We start from the raw sequence: 19,020 nt of genomic DNA, 5'->3' as shown, positions 1-19,020 counted from the left end.
TCAACGGTAGGGTGTGAGAGCTCAACTCATTTTGTGGCACAATCTCTTTGGAGAACTTGAGGTGGAATGGAGAGTAAAGAATTCTTTGTTTTAATCAGAGAATGTGCTCTGTGGGGGAAGACGCAGTTCCCCTGGGAGAGACTGTGCGCCAGTGCAGTTTTACTCTTGGGACTTACACACCCTGGGCTTTGGCTCCATAGGGAGACGGAAAACATCTCTGGAATGTAAGGGGCAGGGTAAGACTTGGAAAGAATTGAAACTGGAAAACCCAGTGTAGGTTTTCTTTCCCCAGAATCAGTGACCCTCTGGCTGGGCTTGGAGAGATGACAGAGTCCGGTGAAGGACCCGGAAGGGAGGCTGGGCTCGTGCTGGAAAGGACCCGCTGTGTGTCAGGCAGGTGCCACTTAATGTCATCAGCTCTGTTCAGCAAGTCTGCCCCAACTCAGCTTCAGGACCCGCTGAGCCCCTGGGTTGCTTGGCAACAGGTGCGGGTGGGAAGGGGTGGGAGCCAGGACGGAGCTGGCCCCAGGCCTGAGAGACTGGCCACTTTATCCCCCTGCACACCGGACCCCAGCCCCTGTGGCAGACGTGGTTTATAGGACCCATTCATTTGAAAGGATACATTCAACAGGAAGATGCTACTTTGTATCAAATGGCTCAAAAAAAATGTTGAGCACTCTTTACAGGGGAGATTTTCAGCAACAATAAAAACCAAGCAAGACTAACTCAGGGAGTGGCCCCCAGCTGGTTGGTTTATTAAGCGATGAGAACACATATGTCAGGGTGGGGGCCCAGAGAGGGCTGGGGGCAGGTGAGGGCTCTGCCCGGTGGCCCCAGGGAGAGGACATGGGGTCAGCTTGCCTGTGCGCTGCCCACACAGCCTGGGATCAGGCCCCAGTCTCACCACTGTCTCTGGGCCTCAGGTTTCTTCATTCGTCCAGTGGGATCACGGCTCCTTTGAGAGCTATGGGCTCATGAGAACAGTGGCCTCAGCCACGGAAACCTGTCCGTGAGAACGGCTCTACTCCAGACCTGGCTGGTGGTCCCTGCCCTCTCCTGGGTCTGCTCACACCGGCTGCAGGGACGCTCAGAGCCGCGCTGCAGGGACACTCTGAGCCATGCTGCAGAGGCAGCACGTGGCCCAGCCCCCTGAGCCCTGGCCTGCTGCCCTGGGCCTCAGCTTCCTCGCCCCCGTGACAGGGGTCGAAGGATTGTACTTACTGGCGGCTGTGGTGAAATGAGAAAGTGCACATGAGCTCCCCCCCCCCCCGCAGCCCTGAGGGTGTGGTAGGCACACGATGGTGTTTGTCACCATGGTCATTCCCGGGGGGCAGTGGGAGGAGCAGGGCAGATTAGGCCATCCCGATGTAACCCTTTGAAGTTGGCCGCCGCGGGTTCCCTGCTATGGGGGGCACAGAAGCTGGCAGTGAAAATCAAGGGTGCAGCTAGCGCTCAGTGGGTGAAATGTCTGTGGCTTCTGCTGCGTCACCTGTCAGACGTCCTTTCCTTCCACTCAGACTGAAGATGTCAGACCGTGAGGGCAGTCTGCCAAGGGGTACGCCTTCTTTCTCTCAGCAGCGTCCTTGAAGGTGTTGGGGTCCCCAGAAACCTAAGAATCATTTTACTAGACTGACCACTTTTTAAACTTTGGGGCCTGCAGCCCAAAGTAAGAAATGCATTTCACCAGAACACAAAAAATACAAAAATGCATATGTGCTACTTAAACAGGAGACAGTGTCACAAAGAATATTCACCTTCACCATGTGGCAGATGCCTGACCTCTCCTACCTTGTCCTGTCCTCCTCTGTGCTAGTCTTTTAAAAATACTTCTGGCCACAAACCACAAAATCGAACCACCCCTAATAGGTCACTGAGTGCAGTTTTAAACCATCGTCTGGAGAGTATTTGGGTGCTGAGTCTGTGACCAGGCCATGGGGAGCAGTCCTGTGGGGAGCATTTTAACTATTGTTTGCAAATGAGGTTGAGTCTAAATTTGCACAAAGTCCAACTAGTGTGGTCATTTCTGGGAGTTCGTCAAAAATTCTGTCAGTTGTTTGAAGCCAGTCAAACCTGTTCACCTGGTAACGTGCCGGGAGTCGTGCAGCCTTTTCCTCCTCGGTGGCACTTTGCTGCCCTCCCTGCATGACTTACACGTCCCTGGGCCACAGCTGGGCGTGTTCCTCTGCAAATCCTCACCTCTCTCATCCGCGGTTCCTTTCTAATAACAGGTGCTTCGCAGTGGGTGCGGCACAGACCAAGGAAGCAGGTTTCAGCTGTCATCCTAATGGCCTCCATGGAGAGGTCACAGCACGAGTGGGGTGGGACTCCAAGGGAAGTCATTCTGGTGATAACACCACCTCCTGTGCTGTCTGTCCCCCCTAAGTGCCCTGTGTGTGCAAATAACACAGATCACCATGGCCCAGGGTCAGAATGGGAAGAAACACATTTGTCAGCCTTGTGTTTGGGGGAGCCCCACGCTTCATGGGTGGACATTTAGGAGGAAGGATGTTGGGCAGGGCTGACTCACCACACCCAGCCCTGCACAACTGTGACCCTCCCATGTCCCCAGGGCAGAGGTTGGTCACAGCACTCCCTCTGTCTGATGGCGGAACAGGGGCGTCAAAGATGTGTTTATCAAATGGGATGGTTTTTCAGCAATTGTTCGCTGAAACTTCAGGCGGTTGGTTTTTAGGCCTTTTCCTCTTGCTTACCAAATGGAAAGATCCAAATTTCAGGTTCCTTTTTTTTTTCCTCTCTAGAAAATCTCAGCAGTGACTTCTCTTCACTAAAAAGGAAAGTATCTTCTGTAGTCACTCTTGCACAGTCTGAGCTTGCCGTAGGCAGAGCTGGCTGACATCCTTTAGAGTGAAGAAATGCTGGGGCCCCAAGCATTCTTCAGAAGGGGTGTCCCTGCTGTGCTGGAATCATTCCCAGGGACACGGTGAGTGGTGCCCACACAGCGAGACCACCCGTGATGTGGAGTCACACACACGGGTCTCACTAAGGTCTGGATTGGAGACGGGTCGTGAAAGCAAGGCTGCCTTGGGGAATCCTTTAGCATGAAATGCTTTTGTTCAGTTTTGGGAAATTTTTGAAGTAGCATGCAGACGTTTTTCTATAGTCCTCTGAAGCCTTGCTCCCGTTACACGTATGTGAGGAAAGCAGTGTGAGCCTAACTTTTCCTGCAGCATGCTTACGGCCATGTTAAAAATAAACCTAGTCTCATAATGCTCATAATTATCCTTCTTTGCTCTGTGCTCTGGGGATGTCGCTGGGTCTCCTCTCCTGTGTGCCTTCTAATTCCTCATAGTTTAGCTGAGCACAGCATGTGGCTCTTTAGCTGAGTCAGGCTAATTTCTGCTGAGACCAGCTTAGATATTTTGATCACACACTTCCTCTCGGCTCCTCCCCCAATGCAGATTTTGGTGGTGACTTGCCTTGGGGTCCGTCCCCACGCATGCAGCCCTGTGTTCCGTCCAGCTTCTTAGCCCGTGTCTGCTACATGCTGCTGTGCTCTGTGACCTCCATGTCTCAGTGACAGTCAGGAGTCCCCGGATCTATAGACAGGCTCCTTCTTAGGAGACTCATGCAGAACAGAGCACCTGGCCTACTTGGAATTTATCCCCTCCCTCCTGCCCGCTCTACTCAGATAACCTTGTGCCTAAAGCAGATTTGGTTCATTGAATGGGGTGCCAATGGTGGGGGTAGGGGTGTCGCGTCAGGTCGGGGACACACTGAAGAAAATTATTCCCAGATCTCCTGCCCACGGGACCAAAGGAGCCAAGACCTGAGACCCCGCCCTGTGTCCTAGCTCAGGTGTTTGGATAAAGGCTGGAAGGCACCCACCAACACATAAAACACTGAGACAGGCAGTAGAAAACCATTCCAGGAGTGGTGTTCGCGGCAAATGCTGCATAAGGCAGCTGCCACTACGCACGTTGCTGCTCTGTGTCCTCACACACCTGTTCTCGCCTCTTAAAGACGCGGCCCTCCCCATCTCCGGGACTCGCCCGTCCTGCGTGGCGTGAACTTCCATTCAGTCGTAATGGTGAGGAGTGGTGCTCTTTTCTTGAATCTCTGGCTTATGCACGCTGGGCCATGTCAGTCATCTTCCCAGCGTCTGTCAGACCCCCATATGTAGTGTCCCCTGAGTCCCCTGTCCACAACCAGGATGAACAGCCATCTGCTCGGGAGCGTGCCTCCAAAGTGGCTTATTTACTTCTCGACATTTACTTTTTCGTGGCTAAGCATATGGATTGTTATGGGTTCACAGCCTCAGAGCCAACAGGAAATTACATTATGGGGCCCAGAATAATTCAAAAGGTGGGAAAGAAGAAATGATGCCTGATGAAGTGATGACCCAAACCGGTACAAACCCGTCGGGGAGCAGCTGTCAGAAGGAAAGTGGCTCCTCGCTGGTTCAGCACCTCGGACAGAGCCCGCAGTGCTGGTCCTTTCCGAGGGGGCAGGTGCGCAGGTGCAGTTGTACACACGCTCTTTGTATGTAATGGGTTAATGCGACCTTCAGAAATCACCCACCTTTTCCCCCCCAATTGTCATCTTTTACTGTGCTCACCATGTCTTAACCCATCAATTAAAATGCTGTGGCCATTGGAATTTGTGGCCCTGGTAATGGGACCTTCACCATATGACAGTGGGCAGGAGGCCCACGAGAACAGGGCCGGTGCCTCCAGCTGGTTTCCAGATGAAATCTGTTTGGGATTTTATGCAGATTTGAGCAAACAGGCTATTGTGGCCTACATAATTCAGCACCAAGTTTTCAAGAAAGCACTTTTGCCGACAACTCTGAGTTGGTGCTCAGGTGACCTTAAATGCTGTTAACTAAATGCTCTCTCTTGTTGTAACCTTGGCTGTCTGTTCATTTTGTTGCATTCCTCTTACAAAAGAGCCAATTTGCATCATTGTTTATTTCTTCTTTGGCCTGAAACATCAGATGACTTCCTGTGACCTGTTTCCAGGCTACCGTCTGCCCTCCCTTGACACTGGGGATTTGTACTCGGCACAGATGGGTGCTGGAAGGTCATGGGCCTGCTCAACTTGTGTAAAAGTGTTGTGTGTAAATACAGCTTGTTTGGTCATCTATGATTTCCATATACTTTTCATAACGTTCCCCAGAATATGAAGACCAGCTTTAAACCCCAGCTGTCCTTTGCGAGCCCACGGCTGCCCATAATTCCTGATCACTCTTCCTCCCAGAGACCACACTTAATATATTCAATGCATGTCTCATGTTGATTTGGGTTGGAGCTGGTGTTATTTTGTCTGGTCGTCCAGGAACGCCTCATCACAGAAGGGTCACTGTTCGATCCTGCTCCTTAGTGAATTCTGGTTGTTAGCCAGGCACAGGTGAAGGAGGGATGCCTTAAGACAAGCTGTGAAACTGAGGGAGAAGCCCAAGATCAGAATGCATGGTTAGCCAAGCAGGACTAATGGAACATAATCTTCAGGGAAATAATAACTTATTAACGTTCCATGAATGTCTCTGGAGCTATCAAATCGAGCCACCTCCTCAGGTCCCATAACACCAGCAGCAGCAGGGCCAACAGACTAATGACAGGACAGCCGCTGCTCAGCAGAGCTTTTGTCCTGTGAGTGGGTGACAGTAGGTCCCAGAGATGGTCAAGTCTAAAATGTCATTCTGTTTCAAAAGCTGAAGGTGCTTCCTAATTCTGGGCTCAGCCACCACAAAGTGCACCCAGGAGCTGTGGGGCACAGTAAGCAGGTGACAGTGAGCACTCAGGCCCCAGATGTGTGTAGGACAGAAATAGCATTGTATGTTTTTGCATGAGGAGCTCTACCCTGAAACGTACCCCCCCGCCCCCCCGGCGTAAAACGCTAGGCATGTGTAGCCGTTCGCGAATTGGAAATGAGGACCTGATGATTGGGCCCATTCCTGAAGGGGGTAGGGTTAGGGGTCTGCTTGATGGGGGCCTGATTTGTGATGCAGAAGAGCTTTGCATTTCCCTTCCCTGTGTATGGAGTCCTGGAAGCGACCAGCTATAGGCCTGTGTCTCATTCGGGAAAGTCACTGGCTCCTTGCCTCCCTGTTGTGAAGGGGTCGGCCGGCCCTGAGATGGAGATGTCCCAGACTCTGTGTGGCCCTGCCTGGTGCCTCCTCAGAAGCCCTGAGGCCCTCGCTGCTGTCCATGTGTCGGTGTGTGTGGCCCACAGAGTTTTGCAGTGAAGACGTCGGTGTGGAGCCTTTGTGTGGAGGGAAGCTTGGAAAGCTGTGGGATTTATAGGGAAAGTGCCTGGGCTGCATGTCTGAACTGGGTCGTGCTGCTGTGACTTCCTTTTCCGGTAAAGTCCGGTGCCTGTTGCAAATGTTTTCCATACCTTACCGTTGGATCCTCACAAGGCCTGTACTGCAGGGAAGGATATTGTCCCCACGTACAGGGGAACAGTCGGTGCCCTGGGAGGGCGGTCATCTCCCATGGCCCTGCAGTTGACCTGAGGTCGGAATCTGCAGTCTCCTGACACTGTGCCCCCCTTGCCCCTCTCGCGCCTGAGCTCTGACAATGCAGGAAACACTGGGGGCCGCTGAGTGCCTGGAGCCTCCAGACGCAGGGTTTGCTCTTCAGACCTCACGCGTGATTTAGAGAGTTCCCACTGCATTTTCATGAAAGGGGACATTTTGGGCCATACACTCAGCAACATGCAAAGAAGGTTGGGGCAGGTGCACACACTTTGCCTTAAAACGACCTAAACCCAGAAAGAAGATGGTGGTTTAGGCCCGCCTCCAGGACAGCTGTTGACCCATCACATTTCCAAATGATTGGCCAAATCAAGAGTTCATGCTAACAACAACAAAAAAAAGAACAACAAAAATGAGTGCGTTCGGGGAGTCTCCTGGAGTGTGGTCTTCACGTACTTCCTATGTGGTCCGTGTCCAGTGGCATCAGCACACAGAATAGTTTAATAAGTGACCAGACAGCAGTCCCCACACCAGTCCGAGGGGGAAATAGGAAATATACTCCTTTCCAATGGCAAAAACTTTTCCCAGAAAAATCTTAGGCAGAAAAGTCAAAGTTAATGACATAATTGGATTTTATTTTCTAAGACACTGAAGGCTTGGAAGTGAATTTAGAAAAAAATCCCTGACTCCTCAACCGGCCCAGAAAATTAAACTCACCTTAGGCACCATCAAGCCAACCCTGCGCTTGGGCTCTACCCCTCCCCCATGGACCTGGCGTGGTCACCTTGCCATGCCACCACCATTGTTGGGAACGACCAGCTGGGAGGAAGTTTCAGGATCAGCCCCTCAACCGCTCACCCCCTTGCCCAGCCTGAGCCCCTCCATTGGGCTCCAGTGGCTCTGCCTCGGGAGAAAGCTAACGGCGTCTTCATGGCTGGGCACCAAGAACTGTGCTCACAGGAGACAGGCGTCCCAGTGCTTGGTGATCCGTCACCTGAGCAAACTGCTTACGTGGCAGTTTGGGGGAAGTCACATTGCTTATGTCACATTTTGTGGAATGTGTGGGTTTAAAGATGGTTTTAAGCTCAGAACAATTGCTTTTCCAAGTCATTGCTTCATGTGGGAAGAACTGGGACAAGCCACTTGGTGCACTTCTCGATCCCTGGACAGGAGGAGAGGGGGCTGTGCTGTGTGTCACGAAGCCACATGGTGTTTGCGTTCTCCACCCTCTGTGTTGTCATACCCATCTGTGACTTTATAAAGACCTTGTGGAAATAATGGCAGTTAGAATTTGGTGCACAGCCTCAAGTCAAGCCGTCAAATGCATTCTTTGTTATGGCTCCCCCAGTAGAACCTGTGACTAATCAGGAAAGCTCCAGAGGGACGAGCCATACGGTGGCCGCTGGCCCTGCAGTGTCTGCTCCCTGCTCCCCTATTCCTGGCAAATGGGGCCCCTGTTCTCCTAGCTGCACCCTCTGCGGTCTCACCAACACAGCTGGGGGCAGACAGCTGACCTGGAGGCAGTCGTCCCTCAGCAGCCCAGCCACCAGCGTCTCTGTCATGCATACCAAACTGCAGGAGGCGAACACAGGCCCTGCGGGGTGTCCCTTGGTCTGGGTGGAGACTGGGGGACGTCCCTGGGGCATTGGGCCAGAGCAGCCTGTCAGAGGGAGACAGCAGACAGAGGGAAGCCTGGTGTCAGGCAGAGGACCCGTGCTCTCAGCCGGCACGTGGCCCACTGTCCGTAGGCCATCCCCACCCCGAATGGCCCTCCTGTGAGCTTGCGAGCAGCTCCGCATGGCCAGCAGCTGAGGTCAGGCCGGGGAGCAGCAGGGAGGGACCATCTGTGGGCTTGGCTGTGTCTTGGGACCCGACTTAGGAAGCAGGAAGAGATGGGCTTTGTGGTGGGTGTGAGGCCCCGGGGACTCCATGGGGCATCTCAGGGGGTTTTCAGGAAGTGACGCACCTCGAGCTCCAGCAAGTATCGCTGTGTGATCTGCTCCCACAGTGAGGAGGGAACTGTAGTGGCTGAGACCTAGTTAGACCTGTGTGGCATCGCTTGCACATTTGCAGAACTCCAGACTCCTTCCCAGTGCTGTGTGGCCTGGACCCTGAGGCTTCCTGCCGTGCAGAATGCGGAGAGCGTCACAGGGGCCTCTCCTAGGACATGGCGTCTGCCCTCAAAATCAGTGGGGACATGGGGACCGCAGGTGCTGAGTTTCCAGGGATTGTTTTCCTGAGTCTGGAAACTGTCATTTGTCACAGATTGTTCATTGATGAGCACCTGTTAGATGCAAAACAGCAGTCGTATAGCAATCAGAATTTAAATCCTTTTTTAAGAAAAGGTGGGAGCCCTGAGTGCTCACCTGCAGGTCTGGTGAGATGACATCTAGATGCTGGGCCCATCTGCACCTGCCGTGGAAGCGGGGGCAGCGGGACCCCGGGAGCGCCACGACATTTTGAGTAAACTGCTAACCAGCGTGGTTAGACTTCGTGCATGGAGAACTACTCAGCCATCAGCCTGCACCAGCCCTTGGTCCAGCAGAGTAAGCAGGCATGCATTCCAGTGTTCATTCAGCATTTGTAGTTTAGGAAAGGAACTTGGTGATTATTTTGTAAAGACACTAAAATGAGTCCTGGGCATGCTCATGCCCAGAGGTGCTGGGAAGGAAAAGAGGCCACTTCCACCTGCGAGTGGAAGGTGTGGCCTCAGAACTGCCAGGTGACCTCTGGCGTGCTTCATGGCGTGTGGGGTTTTCACTGTGGCAACACATCATTGGGTGGTAACCCCACACGCCGACCCGGGAGCTCAGGACACTCGGATGACTCGGAACTGCGTGGGTTCTTCTACTCCAGCTTGTGAAACTAATAGCAACCGAGGTAAGAGCTGAATGGGGATTTGTTTGAAATAGCCGTTGGCATTGCTACAACAATATTCATGCTATTAGCTGATAAATTCTGATGGGAAAGACACCTGTGAAAAAGTAAAGCCGCCCTCGCTGACCATCAGGTTTGAGGAGCAGGACAGTTATACATCATTAAATGGTTTCTGAGATTCTTTCACGTTCTCTGAAACTGAGTCACCAGACTGGATCGAAACACTTCCTGGCAACAGAACACCGATTTGTCCTTTTAGCAATTCATCATGGCTTCCTCCCGACGTCTGCCCATCTCTCGTTCTCATGTCGGTCGGCCTTGTTGGAAGTTTATTTGCCGTCATGGCTGCAATGCCAATAACAAGATATTATCTTAAATTCTGATGAGAAAGAACAATTGAGGGTGAAAATTACAGTTAACATCAGGTGTCTCCGCGGCCTCTGTTACAGAGCTGTGGAGGATTCCGTGGATACAGACAAAGAGGCCTTGACAGGAAACTTCCAAAATGAGCTTGGAAAATGGGGGTGATTTCAGTGCAGCTGCCCTGTCATTTTTCTGTTACAACATGTATTTCTGTCTTCCTTTTCTCTCATCTTGCTAGAAAATTACCATAAGCTGGTTAGTGTAATTCAGATTGGATTGACTAGCCAGACCTGCTGTGCACTTTAAAGGCAGCTAATGAATTGCAGGTTTTTTAAATAGTTTCCACCTTAGAGCCCGGGAGGATGTATCTATCCTTCAAATGCAACAATGCTTTTAGAAGCAGCCATGCACCTTCCAGTTCCTGGCAGCCCAGTGTGGAGCTGTAAGCGTGATGCTGCCGGCGGGAAAGAGACGCAGCGCAGCACACTCAGCTCGTGTCCGAGCAGTGGGTATCGTCGTGTGCAGACAGTGGGTCTGGAAGGGGCGGTGCCTGCTGGTCCGGTGGCGCTGGCAGCCCCCAGGAGCTTGTCGGGGCCCCCGAGGCAGGTGCTGAGCCACCGGACAGACGGAGGCTCAGGACGGTTACGGAGACCAGGTGAACGCCGTTGGCCTCAGGACCCCGGACTCTCCTGTGTGCGGTCTGTCTCAGCCACTGTGTCCTAGGCCGCGCTCGGGCCAGCACCTCCCGGGCCGCTCGGGGGGCTGAGGGGCTGCGTCTTCTGAGACCTGTGTGACTCCATGGAGGCATCAGGCGGGGAAGGAAACAGGCTGAGGGGTGTTAGTGCCACACACGCTGCACAAGGGCTTCCTGTGGGCTTTTCTCACCTCATCTTCAAAACACCCCCATTCACAGATGAGGGAACTGAGGCTCGCGTTACTTGCCTAAATCATAAAAACTAGAATGTGCTTCCGCCTGGATCTGAGCAAGTCGGCTTTCGTGTTGTGACAGGTGGGAGGTGGGCAGTGGGGTCCCTGTGCTCACAGGTGCTGGGGACTGGGGGGGGCCTGGGCCACGGGGGGGAGGGGGTCCTGGAGGCCGCCTGCGCCTGCGCTCGTGGCCTCTGACTTAGAGAGGCAGCCGCACCAGGCAGTGTGAGAGCGAGGACACTGTCTGGAAGGCTGTCTGCCCAGCACCACCCGAGCCCAGGTGTGGAATGCGGGGCAGGCACAGGCTTCACAGCCACGTGGGGCCACAGCAGCGCCAGTCGTCTAGGCCTTGCTCTTCCCAGCCCCAGGTGACAGCTTCAGGCCACACGGGATGAAGGTGCAGGGTTTTCATTACAGAAAACATACCCACCTGAAGGCAGATGTGCGGCCAGTGAGCCTGACATGCAAGAGCTGTGCGTTTGTGTCCCAAACATGGCGTTAAGCATGTGTATCTGTGCAGCTCTGCTCTCAGGACACACTAACAGATGGGAGCACCAGAGACACCCCACCCCCGTGTCTCTGGGTGAGCCACAGACCGGCCACTGGGGAGAAGGAAACTATTGGGGCGGCCACGCCAGCACAGCATGCAGCCGTCACTTGTCAGTCACGTCTCAGTCACGGCTCACGTCAGGGACCATGTAACTGGTTACAGCAAATCGACCTGGAATCCGAGGGCTTGGAAAATGAATTGCAGTCCAGGTGCTGCCATGACTCCCTGTACTTACTTTATTCCCCACGATGAAACTTGATGTGTGATGTATTTACAAAACAAAATAAATAAAAGAATGATGCCTTAGGCATGGTTTGTCGATTAATAATAGGTAACTAGTTTTGTCTATCATTTTTAACAAATGTTATTCCTTATATTAACAACCAGAATGGATACGTGAGTAATAGCTAAGCCAGGGGATACGGATCAAATTCAGGTTGACGACTCGTAGGACTGAAAGTGGGCGTTTACAGAGGTTCAGGGTCAGAAACGACCAACCACAAATCAAATTTTTGAAATTGTTTTCTTTTAGAAAATAAGAATAAACAATATTTTGGCTATGAAGTGTTTCAATATATAAATTTATATAACGAATTTTATACATAATTGTGCTTAGTCAAGTCTGTGCAACAACTGAAGATAATAAATTTTAAAAAGAGCTAAAGGTGTGATTTTTTTAAATGATCCCCATCTGCAGAGCAACATAACGTCCTCACTGGTGCACGTGTCTGTTCCTGAACTACGTCACTGTACAGCAGTCACTTGTTTTTCTCTCATTTTCCTGCCACACTCTGCGTCCCTAGCATGTATCCCTGCCCCCAAAACTCAGTGTCCGTCATCAAGTGTCTGTTGACTGTTGACTTGGGTCCCTGGTGGAATGTCAGTAGGTGCCGGGCGGTGTCATTTGCACACGACTAGGGGATTAGGGGATGGGCAGAGAGCCAGGACCCCTGCCTCACTCACGGAATCTCTGCCACCTTCTGCTTCCAGGAAGTGCTGGGTTCAGTGAACAGGGAATGTGACCGTATTATCTTTTGCATAATATCTTAAGGCGGAATTTTAATAGCCTAAGACGAGTCCGTGACACAGTCAGAACTGTGCAGCTCCTCAGGCAGGGGTCCTCGGGACTCCGGACCAGCCCAGTGTGGCCAGTGGACAGCTGGGGCCCCTCCCTCATGCCCCCTCCCGTCAGTGTGCACACGCGGTTCCTGGAATTGGCAGCAGTGGATCCATTTGCACTTCAGTCTGAATGAGTTCTGCACATCTCTTTTCTGAGCCCAGATTTTTGATGCCGAAAGAGAAGTGTTTTAAAGAAGACCTAGAAGAGAAGAGTGGGCCTCTGGACCGCCAAGAAAGAGCTGAGAGCCACGTAAAGAGGTGCCAAGGGCACAGATTATGTCCCCACAGAGACGGGTCCTAAGCAGCTACCCAGCCTGAGCCACTAGTGGCCGCCAACCCCGGCAGACAGATGGGCAGTGAGGGGCGACGTCAGCACTGGAACATGTGGACTTGGGAGGAATTCAGGGCCCAGCTTCTAATCTTAGCACTTCCGTGAGAAGTCACAGGATTTCAGGTTAATTACATACGTCTCTGAAGCTCACTTTCCTCATTTGCAGAATGGATATAATAACGAGTCATCTGAAATACTCAGATAGTGAGAATCCCATCTCTGAGGTCGTTGCGGTCAGTGAGTCAGTGACCAGACACAGCAACAAAAGGGACGAGCATGGGCTGGGGAACCTGGTTTAGGCTCAGGGTGGGTGAGGGGACATGAGCACGTGGTCTCCTAGCTATCGCTCCACACACACCCTCTTCCTGTGGGAAGCCCTGGAAGACCCTTGATGGGACCTCACTGACCCAATGGACTCTGCTCTTAACTTCTGCAACTACTTCCATTTCCGTAAGGAACCCATGTGTGACATTTCTCAGAGTTGGCCTCAAAAGTTACCTCTTTAGATGCCCAAGAAACCCTGCGTGTGTGACAGTTGGGACAGAAAGAGAACCCAGGGAAGCACAGGTAGGGCCCAGATCACGGGCCCCGGAGGACAGTCCATGCTGATCTTTGAGCAGCTGGTAGGGACCAGTAAGCTGCTAGTCAGAGATCAGAGGAAGCAGTATGCACGCAGCAGAGCGTGGGGATGGCACCATCCTCCCCTCAGTGCTCAAGTCCCTCACGCCGCGTCCACACCAAGAGGGATGCACAGGTGGGCAGCTCACTCCTCCAAGCTTCTTTCTGAAGCTTAACTCTGCTGCTGTTTACGGCAACCAGGGGGCAGGAAGTGAGCACTGGCCTTGACTAAGGAAAGTGGGGCCACACGTCAGCGCCATCCATCTCCATTCTGGCCACCGAATTACGGTGAAGAGGAAAAGTCAGATCTTGTCTTTACTGAAGACTGAACAGCACGTGTGTTTGTAATTCCTTTTGTATAAAACAGATGCAGGCTGGGTGAAGACAATCTGGAAAGTGCAGAGTATTTAAAGAGAAAAGAAAAGGTACCCTTGATGCCTCCAGGCAGGGCCACGTGCTCTCAGCATCTTGGTAAATTGCCACCAATCTTTTCTCAGAGCAAAACCAGGATCATAAAGTACAGCATTTGCGTTTGGCTTTTCTCCCTTAGCGTTACATTGGGAGTTTCTAGAACACTTAAACTTCTAACATTCTCTGCTATGATTGTACCATAATTATTTAACCATTCCGCTTTAACTGGATATTTGAAAATCAAGGCTTGCCAATATTTTAAGGAAAGAGAAAATGGAGTGTCACTATTTACCCTGAAGTAATTGCACAAAATCCAGGAAAAGGCACAGTAGTAGCTAGAGCTTTCGTTACTCCTGCCAAATGGGAGGTCCTCACACGTGGGACAGAGAGGCAGAGGTCGATGTGGGAAATTAAAACAATATGTCAAATAAGGAATTTAAGAGTGTTTAAAAGTTGACCGTGTGTGTGTGTGTGTGTGTGTGTGTGTTTAATGTTAAACCCGGGTCAACCCCTCTCCAGGAAGCAGAGGTGTGAGAGGAAACAGAATAAGTGAAGTCAGTGATTCTCAGGGCGCCTGCCCGAGGAGACTTGGCAGCCACTGTCGGCTCCTAGGTGGGTGGGTGGTCAGGTCTCCAGATTCTCATTGAAGGAGGAGAGAGTGGACTGAGGGGCTTTAATAAACTCCTTTGTTCATTCCGCTGTGTCTTCCACTGGAGACACAGCGAGTGACCCACCTCTGAGCTATGAAGTGAACTGACGCAGCCCCACCCCCAACCAGCCAAGCCAGGACTTCCGATGAACAATGGATATTGCATGGATGTACTAAAACACTATCCTCCTGTGTTTATCCGAGATTCAAATTCAGCTAACATGTTCTCCAGCCGCTGTACAGCGGACTTAACACAGCCGATGGGACTAGCCGTCAGAGAGAGATCCGCATTTGGGTTCCCTCTGTCCACTTTGCCCTCTGGGGCTCCTGTTTGTCGTAGGTGGGAAGCCATAACGCCAAGTACCCCAGCCACGGTTTTTTAAGCTTTGTAAAATGCCCTTTGTTCTGTCTTTAAAATAGCATTTCCAGTTTAAACACGATGGACAAAGTTCAAGGGAATTTCGGTGTAAAACCTTATTGAATACAGATGGTCGTGTAACAGCTTTAACATTTCTCGCTTGAAATTTAGATTTAAAACATTATGTAAAATATAATTCATGTCACTTTTGAAGTGAATAATGTTCAAGTTTAACAGCAGACACAATTTCATCTTGAACTTGTCAGATATTTAAATAAGGAACAGTGGTTTTTGCATCAGCTTTTTGTCTTTTTTCTGAGTCCAGAGAAATTCAGAATTGAGTGAGTGTTGCTTAGGTATGCCTGGGTTCCCTGAAGAGGACTTTGTGATTTATCTGAATGCACAGTGCTGGTTCACATCACTCGGTGAGACCCTCAAAACTTGGAAGCGAGAGGGGGGGTGCTCACACACGTGTCATGTGGCCTGAGAGCCAGTGCCTGCTCTCCTGACCAGGAGCTGCCGCCGGTTTCAGGAGCCATTTGTTGTCTTTCCTGGTGGAGTGAGGTTGCATCATCAGTGACTCTGAGTTTTTCTCTTTGTCTGATTTAAGTGTCAGTGAAAATTCTGCAGACATCAGGGCCAGCTTCTGCTGACACTTGTTCCTCGGTCGAAAATAAAATTATGAGCACTTGTGTGGCTTTCAGAGAAAAGCCGTTAGTAGTCATTACCGCAGGGGCCGCGTGTGGGCTGGCGGTGCAGCTGGGAATGAAACGGAAGAGGAAGCAGCCTTAGAGCTAATCATAGTCTTTTGTCCTCGCGGAGCAGAAATGAATCCTTAATCTCAGCAGCCTTCAAATCCTATCATTAGGGAAATGGCTGAAATGTAGACTCGAGATGCTTTCTTTAGAAGTAAACTTTGAAAGAATGAAAAGAACCTAGATGCTGGGCAGACTGTCAGGTCGCCAAACTCTGTGCAATGCTCTCTCCGAAACTGACTTCACCGAGTGTCTCTGTGCGTGTCCCAGAAGTCACTGGCACCTGTCACGCCTGCCTGCAGTCTGGCACTGCCACTGTGGCTGCTATCGTCCTGCCCACACTAACACCACTCGTGACTCCTTTCTGTACAGGAGGAGCGGCTTCTTGCCACAGTCACACGCAGGGACATGTTTTCACAGGTAAAATTTGTGACTTGACCCCACCGCCCACTTCCGTCTCACCCAGACAGGAGACAATACCAGGTTCAAGGGCGGCTGTGAGGGAGGGCAGAGGCCGACTGAGCAGAGCCCAAGATGTGCATGTACCTGAAGGGTGCAGGTAGACCAGGTGCCTCAGACAACGCAGGACCTGGTGAAAAGGTAGGTACAAGGTGCCCGGCGGTTTGAGAAATGCTTCTGCGAGCCTGAATGGTCCTCTGGGCTGGAAAGGAAGGGAATGGAACAGACAGTGGGACATGCCCCATCGGGAGCCCAATGACACACGGGCACAGGTGGGGCGAGACGTAGTCCTTGGTGATGTTGGTCAGATTTGGAAACCTTGATTTCATAGCAGAAGCCTCAGATTCCACTCCCATCAGAGGAAAGCACATCATCCCATCAATGAAAGGAAGTGGGTGTCCTCTTCAGAAACCAAAAGGAAGGGAGCTTCTGAGTTCAGAGCCAGTGGCTGTCCCAGAAGTGGCCTCAGGGAACTTACGTGACCTCCGGAGGCCATCGTGCTACGTCGGCCATTCCTGCCTAACTGCAGAGCGGCTGGACATAACTGAGTCATGGTGACAGGACTGTGTGCAGACGTGCGCCCAGATTATCACACTCCTCACGCGCTGCAAGGTCAGCCAAGGTCAGGCATCATCCAGGAGCACACTGGGAGCAGGCTGGGCAGGGCTGTCAGGGGGCTTGGTGCTGGTCCTGACTTTCCAGGATTGAAACGCGAGCAGCTTAGACACCACTGGTCCTGCGAGTTACGTCCAGTGGAGAGAGGACGACAGGTGCTCGGCCGCTGGAAGGAAAGCGTTACCTCCACCTTTAGGGTGAGGACCAGGCCCGAGAGGTGATGAAATCTCGCGTGGTGCATGGCTGACATTTCAGACCCAGCTCTGTCTCTCTCCATCTGCTATGTTGCCTCTGAGTCTCAGGCTTGAAAATCTCCATCACCTCAGGTCACTGGCAGCACCTGGGTAGTTGGAATGAGCAGTGACACCCGTGACAGGTCCCTTCTCGGTGGAAACATCCCCAGGAGGGGGTCCTTCGGCCCCGTGAGTCCAGTGTGCTGAAGCCCAGCCTCGCCCAGCTGCTGACATCACTTTTGTCCCCGAGCCGTGGCACGCTCCCTGTGGAGGACGGTGGCTTTTGTCTGCAGCCTCACCAAAGCGGCCTCATCTCATCTTCCAGGCCTCGCTGTTGCTTCTTGTAGCCACAGTTGTCATGCCTGTCCCAGCAGGGTCACCTACTGGCATGTTCAGTGTCTCTCAGATAGATGTGGTGACTCACTCATTATCCAAATTCAACTCAGTTCACCCAGCTGGTCTCAGGTGTTCAGTAACTCTTGTGTGTGTCAACGAGGCACACGACAAGTCCCGAGGGATCAGAGGTATGCTGTGCAGCCGAGACAGGAACGAGCTGTGGGTCCCACCCGAGCCTGGCAGAAGGGACACAGCCCCGCACCCTCTCCTCAGATGGGCCCTGACACACGGGCCTGCCTTCTAAACAGAAGGAAAATATCCGCCGAGTTTCATGAAAGTTGAGTTTCCTCTTGAAGGTAGTCTTCCTCGGGACCACCTGGCCCATCTGTCGCTCACCTGCACAAAATCATTTCTCTCATGGCTTCTGCCTCTTTCCTCATGGGGTTCAGTCATTCCTTTATCAGTCCAAGAAAGCCGGATCGAGGAGGCTCGGTGCAGAATCTCCATAAGTAAGACACCGTGGTCACAGTGGGAGCGTCACAGTCTTGTGGAGAGAGACAGTGGCACGAGCCAGGTCTCCTGTGTGTCCTCAGCTTCTATGGACCTCGATTTCCTCATTGGAAAATGCTGCTGCTGCAGCCGCTGGACCAGGCTGTGAGACTGACTGACAGGAAGTACCAGGTGCCCTGGCTCCCAGCACTGCACGGCCGTCCCGGGACTCGTGAAGGCAGCAACACCATATTCCTGTGGAATGGCGCTGGCGCCCGTCATTATGTTTTCACAATTACCTCAGCCTGGTAAACAGGAGCAGGGAGCAGGATGGCCCCCATGTGAGGGCTGCAGGCAAGCTCACAAGTGCACCGTGTCATGTTGCCTCAGTGGCAGATCAGTGTCCTTATGTCCCAGTGGCATTGAGACGCCTCATGCACATCGCACTGCTGCAGCCTGACTGATGCTGCCTCCAGGCCTCGCGTTGAGGTGACAAAGGACAACTAAGAGGCCATCACTTCTGCCTGTAACCTCGGGCCCTGCCTCCACAGACACACATGCCATCCTTAGAGTGCATTCTAGCACCATGCAGGCGTCCCCCGAAACACACAGCTGCGTGCACAGCTTTGCACACTGAATGTGAGCTGCTGTCCACTGGCCTCTTTAGTGCTGGCGTGCTTGCAAGCTGCACACTCAGCCCCGGAATCCACAATGTCATGCTGCCTCGTCGTGCCAGCTCATTCCATGAAAGCGCCAAGGACAAGCGAGGTGTGAAAGTGAGGACTCGTGTGTGGTTTTTGTCCCCTAATTCCATTCTGACCGAATTCACTGTTTTCAGTTAATTATGCTGACCGCGTGATGACTGTGGTCTCCATAGCAACCCACTTCATTAGCACTGCATCACAGCGCAGGGATATTTCTAAACGATCGAGAACACGCCCCCCTGGGCCTCGTGCTGTGCTCACTGCGCTCATGAGTGGGAAACATGACTGGAAATGTGTGCCCCACGCCCCAGCCAGGTGGGCACCCAGGGTGCAGCTGGTCTGTGAAATACTCAGCTCATTCACGCATGACACGTGTAGGTGCGCGACGCATACATACGCGTACATACTTACAATATCTAAAAATGTAAGTATTTTTAAAGCACTGATGAGGGACCCCACAAAATATGATTCAACTGCAGATGTCATCAGGCCCTGCAGCGTCTTCCACAGCCAAACATCCTCCTTTCTTGACGTCCTGCAAACTTTCTGAAAAGGACACAGGCGCAGCTGCTGAGCCCGCAGTGGTAACAGTGGGAGTGGGTCTCCTCACGATGCATTAACGTGCTCTCCGACACTGACGTGCCTCACTGGGTTGGCCATGACCAGCAGGAAATAAATGTTTCCCTCAAAGCCTACTCGGAAACGCGGGAAGCCTGCCCAGATGCATGTGTAGAGGCTGTTTGTAATTCTTTTTGTATTTATGAAACAATGCAAAATGGCGACGTATGTG

The 19,020-nt window shown here is 52.1% G+C and overlaps 1 protein-coding gene across 4 annotated transcripts in view; it reads left to right on the top strand.

Annotated features, from left to right (window-relative positions):
• Positions 1 to 19,020, top strand: part of DLGAP2 (DLG associated protein 2) — a 434,439-nt gene that overhangs the window by 309,999 nt on the left and 105,420 nt on the right. The window lies entirely within an intron of this gene.

The sequence above is a fragment of the Rhinolophus hipposideros genome, assembly GCF_964194185.1.
Source record: "Rhinolophus hipposideros genome assembly, chromosome: 4".
NCBI classification, from domain to species: Eukaryota; Metazoa; Chordata; class Mammalia; order Chiroptera; family Rhinolophidae; genus Rhinolophus; species Rhinolophus hipposideros.
Note: the sequence above shows the minus strand (reverse complement) of the source record. Positions and strands in the feature narration are given on the sequence as shown.